Below are 16447 nucleotides of genomic sequence, written 5' to 3'. Positions count from 1 at the left end.
AGCTCCAGAGCCCCAGCTCCCTCAGCCTTTCCTCACACGGGAGATGCTCCACTCCCTTCAGCATCTTTGTTGCCCTGCTCTCCCAAGTTGTATTTGCAACCTTGTGCACACTGGGTTGCATCCACTAGAACTGAGTCACAGTGCACGACAGTGAGATAAATTAATCGAGAACTGGCATGGAGTTCTTGCAGATGGAGGGGATTTCATGGGGCAAATTCCTCCCTGGAGTGAACTGACTTGATTGGAGTTACCTTAGAAATGATTTGACCTGCAGCACTGATGTTTCAGAAGATGTGTGTGAGCACTGGCTGTGAGCCGGGACTGAGCAAGAGTACAGCTCTCCTGAGCCAGAAGCTACATCTGCTCTGTTATGTTTTATAGCAATTTATTCTCCGTGATGTGTGTCCAATCCCTCTTTGAGTCTATTTTCTTCGCACCCATAGCATCTTGTGGCAATGAGTTCCAAAATTTGACTTGTTCTGACAGAAAATGTCACTGGTGTCCCAGAGCTCTTGTAGTATGAAATAGACCTTTTTCTGCCTTATTCACTTCTGTGTGCCGTTTGTAATTTCATAGGCTTCTAGCGTAGCAGATTCTCTCTTCAGTCCTTGAGCACGTCTTTAGGCAAAGTAAACCTAAGTAGGGCAAACCTGTAAATGTTCCTATATAATCTGCAACAAAATACAGCTCAAATCCTTCAGCGTGTTATGAATACACAGTTGGGTCCAGTGTGCTGGATGCTTACGGAGAGATTTTCAGTGTCTTGGCCCTAATTTGTCTCCCAAGGGAGACAGATTCCCTCTTCCACCCCTTTTCCCCCAATACTTCTAGTGTTTGAGTTGATACTCACATACAGATGATTGCTGCCAACCAGTCTCATACTCTGCATTGTCCAAGAGGTTTTCTAATCCCTCAGATCTGGCTGTGGTTTGGCATATTGTTAGCAAAAAATATAGTCCTAAAGACTTCACAGATGGAATTCTAACCATACCCTTAGGTACACTGTTCTGGTGATTAATTATCCCCAAACTGTTTGCTTTCTCTTCCATTCAAGTGTGCCTAGTTTGAGCTCCCAGGCATCGGCTCACATTAACTTTTCGCCTCTCGAATTAAAACACACTGTACCGTAAGGGTCTCTCCCTACATAGTGTATTCCATAAGTGGATGACCATTAAGCTGGTTTTCCAGATTGAAGGAAACTCACACAGAGAACTAAGATGGCAAATTTATTTTTACATTGCAATATATGTGAATATGAACTAGAAATAATTTCCATGCTTTTAATAAGCAGGATAAATCCTTTTACTTGTATTTTGTTTCATATGTTTCCACTTGCTCCATACCTCAAGGCATCCATGAGCCATCCTAAAGTATAAAAGGATGGCTAGAAGTAAGGAAATAAAATATGAGGCCCACATTTGCTCTCTGATTATTCCCATGCAGGTGCTGGAATTAAGTCTTCTCTGTTCCTTAAAGATCTTTCTTATTCTGCAAACACTCTCTTTGCTGTGGCATTGTCTGAGTTATTTTCATAATTCGTAATTATCTTGGTTCTTAAAAATGTAGACATACATTCAAAAGCATGATCCAATCTTGCCTGATTGCCACCACATTGTGTTTGAAGTAATTACCATTCATTTGGCTTTTGAGGCTGTTGAATGAATTTTCCACATGAGATTCCTTAATTTGTACATATTTTATTGCTATAAAATAGGTATTGGCAAGCTGCCTAAACTGTAGTGAAGGCCTTTAATTCCTATCCCTATGTGATGAAACAAATTGTGAACAGGAAGGTAAGTTGTCCTTACACAGGTGTGAATGCCCAGGTGAAATGACGGCAGCTTAGTTCTGCACTCAAGAGCCAAACTGGTTAGTTCTCATACAAGACGGATAATGTTCCTTCAGAGTATAAAAGCTCTCTTTTCCTATCCTTGAGCTATTATCCCCATGAGAAAGTGTACTCTGCTTGAAGAGGTTATTAGTGCTTTGTGCGGCCTTCCTGCGCACTGAGGAAAACCTCTAAGAATATTAATCCTCCCCGTCCTGCACATCTGTTCTCTCCTGGCTGACCAGGCCTTGATTTCAGAAGCACAGAGGGGCCCGACTGCTTTAAATTAGCCACGATAAGGTGGAGGTGAAATAAGAACTGTGTTCTCTGTTCCCAGCATTTCCAGGGACATGGGAAAAGATGCTGGGGGCTTTCTTGAATATGGGGCTCCTTTCCCCCACCGTTACATTGACACTGTGTTCTCTATAAAGAGTCTACAGATAGATATTAAATATGTCAGAATGCTGTAAGGAGAGGGCAAATGATACAACTGCTCTTGGAGCGTGCCAGGTTTCATAGCTGCGTTTAGCAAAACAATATTATAACAAAATTTTAGGAGAAAATCTAATGTTAACAAAGAAAAAGGGGAAGAAACGTTTTTGGTTTTGTTGCTCATTTGCTTTGAACAACTGTGGGCAAGTTGACAGGTTTCCCTGTTTCTCTATCAGGGCACTTTAGATATAGCCTTTGAGGAACAAAATAACAATTCTTGGCATATGCCCTTGTATAGGCATAATTGGTACAAAATTCTGCCCAGCCCAAACCAACAGAACCATCCCTAGTGATCTAGCATCTCATGTTTATCATAATCACAAGGCTCTCATAAATTAAACAGCAGGACTGTGGAGGCTTTGGATCTGACTAATGAGCACCTGTTGCCAGTCTGTTGTGTGTGAGATCAAGCCTTGCTCCGTGCTTCTAATGGGAAAGTACAGGAGTTCCCAAAATGCAGAGCTTGTTAAGAAACCTGACTAATAGTATTCATCTGAAGCCAAACAAATTGAGGAACGTACTATGCAGGAACACCAGGGCTTCCACAGAGAGTTTCAGGGATTGGTGTGAACGAGGAGTGAGCCTTGTGGTTACGATGGGATGCACAGTCAGAAAGCTGGCTTTGAAGACACTGGGCTCCTCTGTTCAAGGCAGATGTGCTGCTCTGGGACCCACTGAAGTCTGTACAGCAAAGACAGGTGCTTGGAGGCTTTGTGGGACTTGAAGACCAGCTTTGCAACTTCAGGCATCTTAAATACATTCAGAATAAGAAACGTGGCTGATACTGGACATTATGTTCTTTCCCTCCACCCCATCTATTCAGCATAACCCAGCTGCTAAAGAAACTTTTCTCTTGGTCACAGTAAATCTTTCTTTACCTGCTCGAACCTCTGATGCCTTGACCTGAGCTGCTTTTCACTGTGAGGAGTCTCAGCTGGCCTGGAAAGAACGTTGTGGACACATTTGGCGTACTCTGGCCCTCTCTGTGCTGAATCAGTGTAGCTGTTTGTGAAGACATCTAAATTTAAGAGCAAGGCTTCACGAGCTGTTGCACAGAAGAGACTCAAGATGCAGTTTCCTTCAGGGTAGATGTTTCAGTGCCAGCTATTTCTGTATCAGTTTGAAGGAGCCTACAGTTTCTCTGTGTGCAAACTGCAGCCTCTTTGTGCTTGCACACAGCAGATACCGGCTCCCTGCAAACACCAGGAGGTAAGACGGCCTGTATGTCACGTGAGGTTTTGCTGTTGTTTCTCAGTGAATAGCAGGCAGGATTCAGAGCCTGAGGCCTCCCTGTCGGTTCCAGCCCCAGAGCAAGGTCGCAGTGGCTGGTTCTTGCGTTGCTGTGCTGTGTTGTACGCACAGACGTGCACAGAGTTGTGCGGCTTCTTGCACCCCCATGCCAGAATAAGTCAAAAAACAAGGGCATGTGGTGTAGAAGGAAACGCCGCCATTGGATTGTCAAGCTAATCACAGCACTCTCAGTGCCCTCGTTCTCTGTGATCTCTTCTTCTGGGAGTATTCATAGCCCCTTTGATGAATTTTACTGAGTCTGAGAATCCCAGAGAGGACAAATGCTCTGTTTCATTATGGCAATACATAACTTAATTTTGAGGCAGATCACAGATTTCTGTCTGACATTTCTACCTTTCAACTCTTGCAAGTTTTTCAGCAAACAGTGAAGGAAAGGGGAAAAAGATAAAGCCACCATGTTAAATGTTAATGTGCTTTCCCTTTCCCTCTGGAGGTAGATCTCAATAAAGTGTATAACAGTTCTAAATCTTGTTTCAATACATTTTTATGTGAAAATATATGAAGTATGGTCTGAAAGGACCAAAGAAAATTCTCATTTGTCCTTTAGGCAAAACTTTTAAAGTGTTCATACATAAAATATGATTGAGAATACCAGTGGCATTTCAACTAGAGACAAAGGAAAACAAGGTTAAAAATGTTCTGGATTATCCTAAAAGTGTAAGTTCATTCCTAGCTTCTTCGTGAAAACCTTATAAATAAAATTGTGCAGGATGCAGTTGAACTGCTGAATGCAAACTTACTTGGTTGAAGAGGGAATTCAATGAGGGCGGCGCTGGCTGTGAAACCTGCATCTCTCAGTGGTGGTGATGGGACTGTGTCCTGGCTTGTTGGCGGTCTGTGTTTCCTGAAAAACAGAAGGATGTAGAGATTTACTAATCAGATGAACTTCCTTCCACCTTAACTGTAAATTCTTAGGAACAACCTTTGGTTTCATCACATAAAAAATAAAGCATCAGCCCTGGTTTCAGACTGTAGTGAATTGAAATGGAAATGTATGACTTTCTGTCCTCCTGCTTGGAAAAAATGTTTCCTTCATTTCTAGAAGCAGCAACACTCCATCAGAGGGGCCATAGTTAAGAAAACAGCACAGGTAAACTTAGGAATGTACATTTACAAAGAGAAAAATACCGTTTGTGCTTCAGTTGCTTCCTGCCTCTGCGGATCCGGTTTTGCTCTGTGCGAGCAGCACCTCTTGCTGTTCCATTGCTGCTCTCCAGAAGTGAATAATACTGCAATTTGTGGCTTTTCCTGGGTGGAAGAACAACAATCCCTGTGAAGGGGCTCCTTCAATTTCCAGCCTAGCTCTGGCTGCAGTGTTTCAGAATGGCTGTAGCCTGCAGCAGGAGCCAAGGGCAAGTTTAGACAGGTTGATTTATTGGAGAATCACAGAAAATGTTTCCTTCTATTTATCGCTTATGTTGCTTCCCCCTGGTCCATCCAGCTGTGTGGGCGGCTGAGCCCCTGTGAAGTTGCTACACAGGCAGGAGATGCGTGTGAGCAAAGAGGGTGAAAATACTGGAATCCTTTCAGGTAATGCAAAGTATCTTTGTGTCTCTGCACAGATCCCCCAGCTTGGGGCAATGTTGGTGAGCAGTGTGACGAAGCCTGTTGTGTGCACTCTTCAGCACCGGTATTGGCACAGTGCATTTGCAGTGAGGTTTGTTTTTGTTTGAGAAACTGATACGGTGACTTACAGGCATTAGAAGGCTTTGCTGGAATACCTGTAGCTATCTAGCAAACCAGCTCTCCAAAGGCGAGATCTTAACTCAGTAGTGCAGGCCAGAGGTCACTGGCAGGTTGGATGAGATAACAATTTGCTGGATAAAAAACCCCTCTTTATAGAAGTCTCCCCTGATTTTATGTGCCTACATGGGTAACACCATATATGCCCAGGTTCCTTACTTCAATTCTATCTTGAACAACTTTTATGTTATGGTCAGCGAGGTATCATCATTTCTGCTCTGTAGCAGTAGCTGTTTATTTTGATTTATTTTTCTTATTTTTTATTATTTGCAATCCAAACTGACTTCTTTACTACATAACCACTTGAAAAAGAGATGTGCTGCTCACATCAGGAGTGCCTCAAGAGAAGGGCAGTCCTGCATAATCTCCTGTCCTCTCACAGAAAACCTTCATATTGGAAAACTGGGGAATATTACTTTCTGGCCCTGCGCACTCTCCTGGGTAGAAAGGTCCTGAAACACAATTTATTCTAAAACACACAGTGGTTACAGAGCTAGCACAGTCAATGATATTCCTTTTATTACCACTCAGATGAGAACACAAAATGACATTGGCAAGCAGTGAACTCACCAGAAGGGCAGAGAAAGCCATTAAATTCAACACGCATCATATTTCATAATCAGAATCCTGCAGTCAGAGCTGACACCACTGAATGAGTTTGTTGCAGTCATGATAATATAAAACCTGCTGCATCTGCTTCCCTTGGCACTTTTCTTTGTAGACCCTTGCAGTGTATGGGCTATTAATCATCAGTAGCCAGGGACACTGCAGACCAATGCACTTTGTATTGCATAAATTGAAAATGCATCACTATTAGAGAGAAAACTGCCTTCTGTACGTCTCTATTTAGATAAGCAGTTTCCTAAAGGGCTGCCATGCTATTATGGCTAACCACTTAATTGGAGTTCTTTCCACAGCCTGGTAATTGGTGTTGGGGGGAGGGTAATGCAATCCCTTTTGTAGCGTGTATGAAAACAAGGCAGGGAGCGTGTTCTTCTTGCCTAGGAAGCCTGACAGGGCTCGAGCCGGAGGTGAGAACACGCAGTCAAATATACTGTATCATTTAACCTCACTAAATTAACTTCACAAATGAGAGGGCTGCGTGTACCTGTGAGTGGGAGAGGGATGTTGTGTAACCTGCACATTAATGAATTTTCAGTAGCTGACTGGAGCGACGGGTCACCAGAGGAGGGATGTCGGCTTCCCTTCCGTTAGCTCTGCGCACTCAACAGGGAAGGTAATGTTTAGGAGAATAAAACAGTTTTGGTGGCAACCTGAGAAAAAGCAATTGTAAATTCAGTGCTCAAAATTGGTCTTTTTTAAAGAGAACCCATTTTATTCTGCTGCTCATAGCGGTGGATTGAACTAGATAACCTTTGAAGGTCCCTTCCAACCCAAACTATTCTATGATTCTATGATCATTTGTCCAAGTTTTGTATGTAAACAGGGAAGATCAGTAATTAATGAAAATGGGATACCTGAAGTAATTTGACAATGGAAGTATAGCTTTTAAAGTGCATGCATTTAACTGTAAATTGCTGCCTGGTTTAAGTACTTTCTCTTGAAGGGCTGTGGTCAGTGTTTTGAACTTCATTGATCTTTGGTTACAGCTGCCCACCCATAATTCTCATTACATCTACCCTGCTATGCGCGTCTGATTTCGTGGTGGGTGAAGTTGCTGATGTGTCAGAAAGACAGAAGTCAGAGTTGAAATTATGTGAACTTGTGTTGAATCCCACGTCTTCTGAGACCTGCTGGCTCAGAGATAGGTATATGAGATAAAGTGCTCAAGCCAGATCCAAATCAGAACTGAGTTTAAATTGGAACCTATACATATAGCTTGTTCACAACTGATCTTCAGCCTCTCTCAGCTGCTGCATAACTTGAGTGTTCTTGCATAGCAGCTGTGATTCTTCACTTGACTTCTCTGGACAAAGTTCTCTAGAAAGTCTCCAGTCCAACCACAAATATTTCCTGTCTTGATGGATCCGAACAGCTCAGAGGATCTCTTGTCACTCAGGTACTGCTTCAAAGTAACCGGAACTGGGGAGGTGTTTCCTGAGCACATTGGTCAGTAAGTTATCGAGGCAGAGCTGGAGGGTATGGAGAGCCTTGGCTGTTTGGTTAAAGGATGGCACTATATTGACTGAAAGACAGGGAAAGGACGGTCAGGCTCTAGCCTTGGAATCCCAGAGTTTTGCTTGTCTGTGCATCAGGACAGAGGAGTGAAGCCCTGCACCTGGATCAGGTCGGGCTGGCTGATTTAGCTGATTGGCACTGACTCAGTCTCAAAAAGGCGCTAATTCCCAAGCCCTGACAAAAGAAGTGACAGAGATACGAGAGGCCCCTTCAGGTAGAAAACAGAAGGGGCATGGTAAGTCATTCCCAGAATTGCACACAGTGTCCTACCAGTTCGTGTCTTGTGGCTCTAGGACATAATCCTGTGACAGGTTTATCCAGCCTGGTCTCATGTGCTTCGGTGCTACTCGGCGTGGCAGAAGTTGAAGCAGTTTGTGCTGTATTCAGTTTCGGCTGAATTAGCTGTCAGAACTGGCTCAGGGAGTATTTGTGTATGTGATAGCAGTGCCCAAAAGGGAGCCAGGAACAAGGGCTGCACTTTACTTAAAAAAGTACAATTCAGTTTTAAACTCTGATCACTGGAGAAGGTAATTGGGACAGAGGGGTCACTTAATACAGAAGTTATGAAGGAGAACAGCATCTTTATGGGAATGACAGTTTTTTGCTGTGTAAAGAACATTAAGGATTGAGCTTCGAAGAAATCTGAAATTACATCTGCTCAGTTAAAAATCAAAACCGAACCAGAACCACTCCATCATGCAGTTTAATGAGAAGTTCATTTCACTCTAGGTAAACCGGTGGGAAGTTATAACCAGCTCTAATTGTTGGCTTTGTGGTAAAGCACTCGATTTGTGATGAAGAACATACCACGACCATCTTCAAGTGGAGGTAACAAATAATATGTTCTATTTTAAACGAATTGCGTGGGTTTTTGTGATGTAATTGGGAAAGGAGGAAAACCGTATTCACCAGAGTTCAGGACCAGGGCAGGACTGGGTGAGCAGTTTGATTCTGGGACTGATGCCTGTGCGTAATAAATACCTGAACATGAATGCTGCCTGTAGAAAACACAGAAACGGGTGTAGGGAAATTTTCTACATTCTCTGCTGTCTATCTGAGCCTTGAGAGCTGCCAGATCTGATTTTAAAAGCTAAGTAATCAAATTAATATTCAAGTTATGAAAAAGCCCTTTTGAAAAACGAGCAACACTCTCTACTCCAAGTATTGCTACTGCTTAGTATTTGTTTCTACAAAATTACCTATTCAAAAACAATGAAAGTTTTTCTTTAAAGAAACCAAACAAAATCCCCAAATCCACACACTCATATTGAAAGCTACACATGCTTAAATTTTAGCTTTGAATACAGGTTGTTTTGCAAAAAAATAATAACATCAAGGCATGGAAGTATCTTGTTGGAAGAAATAAATTATGCAGAAGTTTCCTAAATAATTTAAGAGATACAGTAAACAAAATTTATGACTTCTTACAAAACACCCTCAACTCGCTAGCATTTTGTTCCTGTGGTAACAGATACGGGTTCTGTGTTTTGAGGCTTTAATTTTAATCACACAGAACCCTGTCTTTGGTCAGAGCAGTGTTGCAGATGCAGAGCAATGTCCCAAAATCCCTGTCAAATATTGTGCTAGCATCCTTTCACGTTTTTTTTTCTGTAAATTAAAGTAGCTGGATGGTAGTATCCTAGTCTTGACTGTAAAACTGTTACTGTTATACAGGACGAGAAGAGCCTTGGCCTTGTCCTCTGGTGAGAGGCAGCACAGTCAGACTGGGTATGATGTCTGTGTGGACCCAGCAGGAAGATAAGAACTGAGCCTCAAGGTACAACTGATGTACACTGTCCTGAGAACCGTACAGTTTGTGTAACACTGTTTATCTGCCTAAGGCTGTGGCAGAGAGACACGTAGTGTAGTTGTACACTTGGTGAAACCACACGTTTTATTTCGCTCTCTGTGTTGGAGTAAACTGAAGAAGAATGAATTGGGAGTGGCGGTGCCCTCCTGAGGAGGGGGCAGTTCAGCCTGAGCCTTGTCTGCTCAGCAGGGAGTAAGAGCAGCAGGAGCAAAGGGTGTTAGTGCTCTGTGTGACATGAGGACTGGCCTGGGATGATACACACCAGGGAGATGTCAGTGCAGATTACACAGCAAAAACATCACTGCTGATCGCCTGGTAACAGCATATTTTCAGGCTTATGTTCTGGGAATCCTTCCTTCTAGTGCCATGGGGCCTTCTGATTTAGTGCAGTTCTGCACTTACAGGGACACGAAGTGATTTCCTCGCAGACTTCAGTTATGTGTCCCACTGGCTTCACGAGGGCAGAAGGGAATGACAGCTAGTTTGATTTGGCAGTAGCCTGGTATTTTCACTATGGGGAAAAGACAGCTTTAAAATCACCTAGTTATTTTTGTGAAACAACATGTTCAAGATGGATTACTTGCTTCTGGAAGCTGTTGCAGCTGGAAGTGTAGCTGTTTAAAGACTTACAGGTGCAGCGAGTTGGGGTCATCCACGTAAATCATTGCCTGCTGTTGACAAGGATTTTAAGAGTTTGGGTTAGTTGCTAGGAGAGTACACACAATTGGATATGTTGAAATCTTAATGGCGCTTTTCCTTACTATTTGATACAGCAGTAAAAAAACCCCAAACAATAAAAATCCCTCACCACGAGATTTAATTATTTCGTGAAGTCAGCAGCAATGTCTCAAGGCTTAACATTTTGAAAACAGTTATATGGTCTGAAATATGAAGAAAGTCAGACCAGTTTTCAGTATGTGATTTTTTAAAAATTTGTTTATCCAAGTCATCTTTTAGATTACTGCTTCGTCCTGTCGTTTGTCACAGCCAGCTCTGTAAAGCAGCACAACTAGCTCTCTTCAGCATCAAGGAAAACTTCATTTAAGAACTGTATTTAATGAAACCTCCAGTCTTCAAAAAGGGCAAGAAGGAGGACCCAGGTAACTATAGACCGGTCAGCCTCACCTCCATCCCTGGGAAACTGATGGAACAACTTCTCCTTGGTGCCATCTCAAGGCATATCAGGGTTAAGAGGGTCATTAGGGGCAGTCAACATGGCTTCACCAAGGGGAAGTCATGCTTGACCAACCTCATTGACTTTTATGAGGACATAACAAGATGGATGGATGATGGCAGAGCGGTGGATGTGGTCTACCTTGACTTGAGTAAGGCATTTGACACAGTATCACAGTCTCCCACAGCATCCTCACAGCTAAACTGAGGGAGTGCGGTCTGGATGAGCGGGTAGTGAGGTGACTGCAAACTGGCTGAAGGGAAGAAGCCATAGAGTCGTGGTCAATGGGGCAGAGTCCAGTTGAGGCCTGGATCTAGTGCAGTGCCTCAGGGGGCAGTGCTGGGGCCTATACTATTCAATATATTCATCAATTATTTGGACAAGGGAATAGAGTGACTATCAGCAAGTTTGCTGATGACACCAAGCTGGGAGGAGTGGCTGACACTGGAAGCTGTGCTGCCATCAGAGACCTGGACAGGATGGAGAGTTGGGCGGGGAAAATTTAATGAAATGTAACAAGGGCAAGTGTAGAGTCTTTTATCTGGGTAGGAACAACCCCAGGTTCCAGTATAAGTTGGGGAATGACCTATTAGAGAGCAGCATAGGGGAAAGGGACCTGGGGGTCCTGGGGACAGCAGGATGACCATGAGCCAGCACTGGGCCCTTGTGGCCAGGAAGCCAATGGTACCTGGGGTGGGTTAGAAGGGGGTGGTCAGTAGGTCAGAGAGGTTCTCCTGCCCCTCTGCTCTGCCCTGGGGAGACCACACCTGGAATATTGTGTCCAGCTGTGGCCCCTCAGTTCCAGCAGGACAGGGAACTGCTGGAGAGAGTCCAGCGCAGCCACCAAGATGCTGGAGGGAGTGGAGCATCTCCCGTGTGAGGAAAGGCTGAGGGAGCTGGGGCTCTGGAGCTGGACAAGAGGAGACTGAGGGGGGACTCATTCATGGGGATCAATATGGAAAGGGGGAGTGTCAGGAGGATGGAGCCAGGCTCTTCTCAGTGACAACTAATGATAGGACAAGGAGTAATGGGTACAAACTGGAACACAAAAGGTTGCACTTAAATTTGAGAAGAAACTTCTCAGTAAGGGTGACAGCGGCTCTTGGCGGCAGAGGCTCAGCTCGTGCTCCAAGAGGTCGCGCTCAAGGGGCGAAGCCTCGATGAGAATCCTGTTTTTATAGCCTGATCAGATCTGACTGGGCATTCCAGAAGCTTCTCTGCACCCCCACACTGGCTGTGGGTGCCCCTGAAACTTCCAAACATCCCCCACACTGGCTGCGGGTGCCCAGCGGCTCACTGGCACCTCTGTGCTCCCTTCTTAGCAGCCCTGGCCAGGGGCTCTGGGGCCAAACCAAAGAAGCTGTTGGCCTCAGGCAGCAGAGAGAGAGGGAGATGTGTCTTCTCTTTCCATATTGAAGGAGGGAGGGGGAGAGAGGGGGGTTTGCATTCTGCCACAGTTTAATAATTGGGGTTTTAATTTTTCTTTTTCTATGCAGTTGCCAAATGCTTTTTTTGCTGAAACTGAAAACCAGCCCCTCAAGAAATAGCTGCCCCGTGTGCTGGAAGTTTGGTTTTGTAACAAGATGCTGAAATAGATCCTACTGCCTCTCTCACCATAACAATATGAAAACAGAAATACGATTTTCTGTTTCTAAGTAGTGAGTTTACCACTTTTATTTTTCATTTATATGGTGCCAAAGCCTGTTCACACTGAAGTCTAACGGTTGAATAGTTATCCATAAAAAATAAAGAGAACAATTAAGGTGGGAAGGCAGAAGTCAGGATCCTGAAATTCTGTGATTTATGGGCTGGGCAGGCTTGGAAACAGACCATAAGTCCTCTTTATTAGATAATAACAATTGCAAGCACATGTAGCTGAAGTTCCTTTTTAAAATGTATTAGCTATAATAACTAACTTAATCCGAAAGTGTCTATTTCAGTACATAGTAACCGGAAAGCAAATCCAATCTCAAGTGTTTTCTACCAACTAATAAACAGATTACTACTGCAGTAGTAATACTACTGCTGCGTATTTTAGGCTAAAAGCATTAATGCAGCCACTGAATGTACTTTGTGCAAACACCAACTTTTCTTTTTCCTTGTTCCCCAATTCCCCCTTCCATTGTGGAAGGCATTTGGAAAAGAATATTTAATACTAAAAATATAGTGACTGCTTTGAACTGGTAAGAGGCAGGCAGTGTGAATAAAGTACCATTTTATTTGAAATTTCAGGTTGTGACTGAGTACAATCCCTTTTCTTCTAGCAATACCATTCATCCTGGTGCCCCCAAGATAATAATATTGAGTTTGATTTGTTAACAACTTGTGGTTTTGCAAATAAAACTGCAAGGTAGTACACTGGTTTCAGTTAGATTTATAACATAAAAGAAATAGCCAATTTCAGTGGATTTCTCCTGTAGAAGTTCGAAACATGGCTCTCCTAAAACACTATATGCAGCCCTTCGTTCTGAAGCATGATGTGCATTTGCAAAGCAAAACCAGAAATAACAACAGCAGTTTTTACCTCTCCAGCTTGTAGTTCCACTGCAGAGAGTAACAAGAGTCTCATGTTAAACATGCAGAGAGGGAAGAAAAGGTCAAGATTTTCCACCAAACAACTTTGTCTAAAGTAACACTGACAAATCAGAACAAAGAACATTGTTGGGTGTAATCACAGATCAGTGTTTCCTGTTACCTGTTCGTAGCCGTTCAAGGTGTGCCAGAATGCAAACCCCCCTCTCTCCCCCTCCCTCCTTCGATACGGAAGGCATAGACACATCTCCCTCTCTCTCTGCTGCTTGAGGCCAACAGCTTCTTTTGTTTGGCCCCAGAGCCCCTGGCCAGGGCCAGTAAGAGAGAGGAGAAGGGAGCGCACAGGTGCCGAGGAGTCACTGGGCACCCATGACCACTGTGGGGGATGCTTGGAAGCTTCAGGAGCACCCACAGCCAGTGTGGGGGTGCAGAGAAGTTTCTGGAATGCCCGCAGTCAGATCTGATCAGGCTGTAAAAACAGGATTCTCGTCGAGGCTCCACCATTTTTGTGTGGACCTCTTGGAGCACGAGCCAGATGCTGCGGCCGAGCGCCCTCCTGGGACAGGGACGCCATTTGCCTCATCTCCACGTGTAGGTGAGTGCTTACTCCTGCTCCAATATAAGCACATGTATTTTCTTTATTTCCTCGCAGGATCGTGAGTGCTTACTCCGTGCTTCAATATAAGCACGTGTATTTCTTGCCAGATTCAGGCAAGTGTATACTTCTCCCAGACTCAGGGACAGCTCTGGCATTGTTTTTGGTGAAGCCACGTGTATGCACACTGTGCATGTCTAGTGGTATTAGTTGCTGCACCTTTAATAATTACCTCAGCTGATATTTGAACCTGTATTCAAGTCACTGTGGAGAGCTAAAACCCCATGTTCCACTGGTCAACCTGCTGTACTTTCTTTTACCGAATAAAAGTTTGTTTTGGACCCTGTTGTCTGTCTAAACTAACTTCGGGGTGCCTCTGTGACACAAGGTAATAGAGTTTGCTCATTAGAGAGACGCCCCAGCCTTTGAGGGACGGTATTTTGTATTCCTAATGCTGCTGTTTACGCTCACTTTTGTCTGGGGCCTTGTCAGCTGTGTCTCTCCTGGGTTCTTCTTGAGTTCTTCAAAGATCCCTCTTCAAAGTTACATGATTCTTAAAGTCATAGTAAAACAAAGACTTTCTATCACAGTTTAATATTTCAATTAAACTACAGAGTAATAATTTGCATTAATTGTAGCCTATTAGTTGCAAATGACAACATTTTGTTTTGTTGCACTTAAAGATTAGTAACAGACACTTTTAGTTAGTGTTTGTTGCCCCAAGAGCTTTAGAGGAACTGATTTTCTGTCAGAAAAGATTGGAATCAATTGCATTCCTCCCTTCCAGATAGTGCTAAAACATTTATTTAAAGGTTTATATGCTCACCCTGCCTTATCTGTATTCCAAGTCACTTGTCCAATGAAATAAAATTCATTCATGCCTTCTTTCACTGTGTTATTGACAAAGTGTAAGCTTTATGTGACTGGAAGCCAGAATTCTGTCTTTTGGGAATACCTCTCTCTAAACTTGTCTGAAAGAATTATTTTATTGCATTTTTCATGCCAGCTCAAGTATGTTTGAATGGTAAATCCTAGAAGCTGGGCTGTCTGTGACCATATCAGCCTTTTGAATTAGCAGCATGCACAGCATTATAGAAATATTAGATTGTAGGGAAGGAGTATGTGCACTACATAATTTTTTTATTAAGTACTTTTTTTTCACATAATAAACTGCATGTCACTTGGCTCTACAAATCATAAACTAGGTCAGGTCCGTTTTCTAAATGCCTGGTATTACGCTGATGGAAAGTTTGCCATTACAATGTGTTCCTTTAGGCCATTCTCTATGAAAGAGCAGTGTCTGGAGAGCAAGTGGTGAACACTATTTATGCTGTGTTTCATTTGGGGAAAATTAGAGCATCAGCAGCTGCTTTGTTCATCCAGACAGCCAGTGCTGCATAAGGAACGTTCAGCTGTCAGTCAGGGGCATAATACAAAAGTATTTGTGAACCGTATATCGTCATTTCATCTGACAACACAGGACATAAAGGTGGTCACAAACCCAACCTTGTTTATGACCTCAGACTGAAAATAAGTGCATCAGCACAAAATCCACAGGTATTTCTGCTGGTCTTGCTTTCAGAGCTATCTTGAAAGCCTGCAATGCTATTCATATTCCCTGGCAAATGATAAAGGATTGTTGCGCTAAAATAGGTGTTCTACTGAGTACAAGAGCTTCCTATTTGTGGTCACAGGCCACAACAGCCAGGAGATTGGTTCAGACACAACTGGCCACAGGCAGATAAGCTGCGGACACATGAGAGCTGTAGGTTAGACACCACAGCCTAATTACCACCCTAATTAACACCATTAGCACAGTAACAAAGGGTTATTGTAGAAATAAGCATTTCTCTTTAGGCCCAAACCTGCCAAATCCAAGTCTACTCAAAGCCAAATTTTCTTTTCTTCAAGTCCTCACATAAGCTTGTGTTAGATCGATGTGTGCATAACTCACAATTCTAGAAAATATTCTAAACTCCTAAAGCATCACAGCTATACAAAAAGAAATAATAGAATAGTTCTAGTTGGCAGTGATCTACAATGATCCTCTAGTCCAAATGGCTGACACTTCAGGGCCGATGGGAAGTTAAAGCACAAAGAAAACAAACCTTTTTTCCTTGCATCGCCTGCACACCCGAGAGCTCCCGCTGCGTCTCCAAAGGGCCGCAGGGGTGACGTCCTGCGGCACCTCGGCTCCTCCCTGCTGGCTCATCTCCTTGGTGTCACTACAGGTACAGCAGCTTCTGCATGAGAGATGGAATAACTTGTAATTCCTCTTTCCAGGCCTCCTCTCCACCCTCGGTTTTGAGAACTCAAACAGGTACGTTCAGTGTTTAGTTCTCAGTTCATGCACATTGCTAAATACTTGAGCAGTTTCTCTGAGGAAATCTTAAGAAAGCTCTAGAAGAACTCCAATAGTCTTACTCATTGCAGAGTCCCCAGAGTATGTCAAATTTAAACTGAAGTCCTGCTTGGAGAGGAAATGAAAATAGAGAGTTAGGGGTTTGGGAGAATCAGGAGCTTTTTAATTAGTTTGTGGCTGAGGCGGTGGAGTTACGTGCTGTAATACCCGGTGCCTGCACGCTGTTCTCTCCAGGGTCGGCTCTGTGAATCTGCTGAGTGACAAAAGGAAAAGGTACCTTTAGTATTTCCTCCTTCCACTTTCTAGTCTCAAATCAGCACAGCACTGTTAAATTCTGCTTTTTTCCTCTACCTTTCCTTGGCTTTACAAGAATTATCCCAACACAGAAGTGAGGAGAAATGAGAGTTAGGTCCCTGGGGAATGCAGTCACCTCCAGCTCCTTTCACGGGGAATCTTTCCAG

At 43.5% G+C, this 16447-nt stretch overlaps 1 long non-coding RNA gene across 1 annotated transcript in view; it reads left to right on the top strand.

Annotated features, from left to right (window-relative positions):
- LOC110359240 (uncharacterized) overlaps positions 1–11676 on the top strand; it is a 57845-nt gene extending 46169 nt beyond the window's left edge. The window contains exons 8-10 of the long non-coding RNA XR_010467367.1: positions 8243–8341; positions 9188–9290; positions 10311–11676. This is a non-coding gene — a long non-coding RNA (uncharacterized LOC110359240). The remainder of the gene's footprint in view (positions 1–8242; positions 8342–9187; positions 9291–10310) is intronic.
- Positions 11677–16447: the final 4771 nt, after the last annotated feature.

The sequence above is a fragment of the Columba livia genome, chromosome 20 (genome assembly GCF_036013475.1).
Source record: "Columba livia isolate bColLiv1 breed racing homer chromosome 20, bColLiv1.pat.W.v2, whole genome shotgun sequence".
NCBI lineage: Eukaryota > Metazoa > Chordata > Aves > Columbiformes > Columbidae > Columba > Columba livia.
This window is presented reverse-complemented; position numbering and strand designations above follow the sequence as displayed.